Source organism: Echinops telfairi, unplaced genomic scaffold (genome assembly GCF_000313985.2).
Source record: "Echinops telfairi isolate 266 unplaced genomic scaffold, ASM31398v2 ScPeMD7_16;HRSCAF=60, whole genome shotgun sequence".
NCBI lineage: Eukaryota > Metazoa > Chordata > Mammalia > Afrosoricida > Tenrecidae > Echinops > Echinops telfairi.
This window is the reverse complement of record NW_022103913.1, coordinates 8,387,176-8,391,568: the sequence shown is the minus strand read 5'-3', so window position 1 is coordinate 8,391,568 and position 4,393 is coordinate 8,387,176. Positions and strand designations below refer to the sequence as shown.

The window sequence follows — 4,393 nt, the reverse complement described above, 5'->3', positions numbered from 1 at the left end:
GTCCCATGAGTTGCCCGTGTTCTGTGCCTGTGAAACCTGAAACTTCTTCTGTGCTTCATAAAAACTCACTTGGATCACCAACCAGGCTTCAACATGAATTCTTTGTCCTGTGATACCAAGGACTGAGGTATTTCCCACCCAAGAAACCTAACAGGTATGCTGTGATCCACATGGTTGGCAGTTCAAAACTACCAGGAGCTCTGAGAAAGACTGGTTTTTCTACTCCCATAGACAGTTACAGTCTTAGAAACTCACAGGGGGTCACTGTGAGTCAGCAGTGACTCGATGGCCCTTGGGTTTTATTTTTTGGTTTTAGGAAGAGGGTTCAGAGTTCATAGACCAGGGTGCCTACCAGCACAGAGATTGTTTCTGAAGAGGAGGAGGACTCCAGGCCCTAGGATTCAAGGGGGACCAGACATAAGGTGTCCCCGAAAGCAAATTCAGATATGGTCAATGTTGACAGGAAAATTGGTAAAATACACAGAGAAAAAAGAGAGGTTGGTCAAATGCATTATATCATAGCTATACTGTGTGATGGCATGCACTCTTAAATGAATGAGGTAGTTCTGTATGAATCCATTTGGAAGAATCTCCAAAATATAATGTTTAATGAAATAGGCAAGATACAGAAGAGTAAAAAGTAAGCTGTACTTGGACATGCCTACATGATCATTAAAAAGAAGCAGAAAGACCGTGGTTGCCTCCAAGGTGGAGAATCAAAGGCTAGGAAACGAGTGGAAGGGGATTATGGATTCGTTCTGGTGATCATCCTCTCTCCAGCTTCCTGGGGGACATAACAGTTAACTTCTTGACTAGCTAAAAGGTTGGCAGCTGGAATGCACCCAGAGATGCCTTGTGTTTTAGGGTACAAAGGAGACCCCAAATCTCAAATATAATTTATTAAGCCTTAAACAGGACAAAGACGTGCCATCCACATGAGGGGAGGGAGACTATTAGCATGAGGTCCTGTTGATGTCTAAGGGTTATCTGAGATTCACAGACTTGAAAGGACATGGCGGCAGATCCAAACATCTCAGTTCCAGGTGGGACTACAGAAGCAAGAATAGGACAAGGATTGGGACCAGTGTTAAACAGGACAGCTTAGTCCTGTTAAACAGGACAGATTGGTCCAGGGCCTAACAACCAAGGCAGTTGGGGCATGACTCATGACTATGCAGCCCAGGATGGCAGCCTCTAGTCAAGGATACACTTAGGCAAGTCTCTAAGCCCCTCCATGGGCTGCCTAATGGGTAATCCACTTTCCAGTGGACTCTGCCTGGCGGTGTGAGTGTTCACATCCCTGGTCAGTGGTTTGAAGGAATTCACTGGAAGCTTAATCCACGTGGGGCCTGTGCAAATAGAATTTGGGCTTTCACTGTTATCCACAGACTTCTGCAAATTTTGAGTTCTCAGAATTTCAGTTGAAAGGCAGACTTGATGATCTGCTTCCGAGGGGTCACCATGGTGCACACAGCAGGTCACTGTGCATGCGCACAGGAATCAGTTCAACAGCAGCCAACAACATTCTCCCTTATGTTGCTTGACCTTTGCTTTATGCCCACATTTTTCTATTAAAATTTTCTCTCTCTAATGCACACACACACACACACACACACACACACCACTGGTATTTCAAAAAGTTCATGAAAAATTCCATTCTCTTTTGATTCCTTGTTCCACTAACTTTTGGGAGACCCCTTGTATGCATATATGACACCATTTGCTAAAATCGACCTAACCACTACCTACCCCCTACATGTCAAAAGGACTACACTTCAGCAAAAGGTAGGATTACCACTGAGGAAGGAGAGACAGAAGGCCTAGGGGCACTTGAGGGACAGGAAATAGGTTCAGGACTAGCTTTGCAAAACAAAAACAAAAACACAAGAAGGCTGGTCACGCTGGGTTTTAAATGCAATTCATCTTCAATCCTATGAATGTGTGATTACAGGATGGTGCCATTCACTAAAGAAATATAAATTGAATTTGAAACCCAAAAAGAAAAATCAATTCGCGCTGGTATGTGAAGTTGTTAGATCAAAGATTGTAGCCCTGGTTCCCAAGGGTGTTGGGTGTGACTCTGCCTTGTGGAATGTGAGCTATTTATCAACTAAGATGCTTGTTGTTGTGGACAAGCTACCCTGGACTTGAGTTTAACCTGTTTTTATAATTAAGGAAGATCGTGTAATTAAGTTCATGTTGTACACAATCAAGAGTTTTCTGGCCCATTCATAAGAGCTCAAGGCAGATGGGTACCGAGCTCTCAGGCCAATGGCAGTTGCATCCTGATTCATAGCTGGATTTTTAGCGAGCGTTTATGTTCATACCCTTAGCAGTTCACAAGGTCCGATGTTTGCAAAAGGAAGCCCTACATTCCAAGAGAACTTCTTTACTGGAAATTGGGCTCCACCACAGGCCTTTTCCTTAAGAAAAACAGCAAGCACAAGAGTTGACTTCGCTGAACCTCGGTTGCTCCTTAGCCACGTCTTGATTTCCAAGTGCAGTCCGGTGGCTTCCAGCACCAGTTTTGGATGTCAGTCAAGCAGAGCTCACAGGTTTAGAGCAGTCTTGAAATACCTATGCAAATGAATGGGGAAGTTTCCAGGTACAGGCCAGGGCTCAACCACAAAAAACATGGATTGCTCAATCTGAGAAGGGTGGGGGGACATGTCCAAAATGTGAAATAACGTCCCTAGCCTTCAATTCCCAGATTGGTCAAGGGGTAGATAAAGATTGTTCCTCTTGCAAATTCAAGCTTTACACAATCTGAGAGTTCAACCAGGAAGTAGTTAAGGGTCTCCACAAAAGCTACCAAGAGAAGTTTATGTAAGGCTGTATGTCTCAGATGTACGGAAGGCGAGTTCCTGTTGAGAATATTCACGCTTTCATTCACTTAGCAATGGTCCCAGGTGCTGGAAAGGATGATGGAGATAGGCGGGTGAACAACAACAACATGATGTCTACAGTTTATACTACAGAGAAAGAAGCAGTCATTAATGAAGTCATCACATGATTAACTGCAAATTACAACATAACTGTGCTAAGTGCCATAAAAGGAGGGGACAGCTGATGTTTTGAGAGCAGATAATAACAGGGGGAACTGCCTTAGTCGAGAGGGAAAGCAAAGGGTCCCCTGAAGAAGACCCTACCCGGCCTCCGTTTGAAGGAAGGGTCAGGGTTAGGAATGAGGCTTCACAGTGTTGCATAGAGAACAGCTTTCCCAAAAGTTCTGCGGCAGGAGAGTGGTGGCTCTGTGACCAACCAAAACGTGGCTGCTTGCCACAGAAACAAGCAAGTACACGAAGCCCGGGAAGCTAATTCTGGCCTGTCACTACTCAGGAAGCCATCTTCACGAAGAGCCTTGGTGACGGCATGTCAGCCCATGACTACCACCCGCTTTGATGTCTGAGAGCCACTGTGCTCCCACCACTAGTAGTTGCCCAATCTGTGGGTCCTTGTCCTGCTTTGGTAGCCAACTGAAGTAAGGTGGGCACGGCGTGGGAAGCAACCAAAAGGCTGTTATTGTTTATGCAGATACGGAGCAGCAGGGGCCTCCCTGGATTGGGGTCACCTGGATCTCTTATCCTTTAGACATCTGCCATTGCCGTCTAGCCCATCTCTGTCCATGAACGAGGTCTAGCTGTTGTCATGTTCTCATTGACGTTCTCCAGATCCACCATTTGCTTAGAAAATATGCTTGCAGGGTAGAGGTTCTGATATTGTGTTTCTTTCCAGTGGTTCTTGGATCCAGGGATACCTGAAGGACACGGAAGTACGGCCTGCTCCTGCTTTCAGACCTGGTTCCAGCTGGAAGGAGCCTCCCCCATTCTTTGCAGAAGGGTCTTGGGGTGGAATGTTGATGACCAGGATTGGGCAAATGGAAGATTCAGGTCATGGAAGAATGGGTCCCAGAGCAATATAGCAAGTAGGGAGTCATAAAACGAGGGATGTTAGTCTGAGGGTTTCAAAGTGACAGCTACCATGGTGAAGAAAAAGTTGCCAAGAGGTTGTATTAGAGGTTAAATTCTGAGCCTTCCAGTTTCTTGTCAGCCCCAAATCTATTTGCAGGGTCCCTGAATAGATAAAGCCTCCTTTGATTCCTTCTGTTCATTAATCTAGGATGCAGATAATCCTGGAAATTAGTTTACCTCCTCCTCTCTCCAGCCAGCCTAGTGAAGAGCAGCCTCTTACTTAGGGACTTGCTTGGGGGTATCGTTGGTGGACAGGGGTCTCAAAGTCATGAGTCATGCCTATCAGATGTGCCCTGACCACTTTAGTTGGAAAGCCCTGGGCCAATCTTTTTTTTTTTTAATCATTTTATTAGGGGCTCATACAACTCTTGTCACAATCCATACATACATCAATTGGGTAAAGCACATTTGTACATTCATTG

General features: G+C 45.3%; 1 pseudogene; it reads left to right on the top strand.

Annotated features, from left to right (window-relative positions):
- The first annotated feature begins 551 nt into the window (after positions 1-551).
- The window catches only part of LOC101642797, a 6,104-nt pseudogene continuing 2,262 nt past the window's right edge, over positions 552-4,393 (top strand).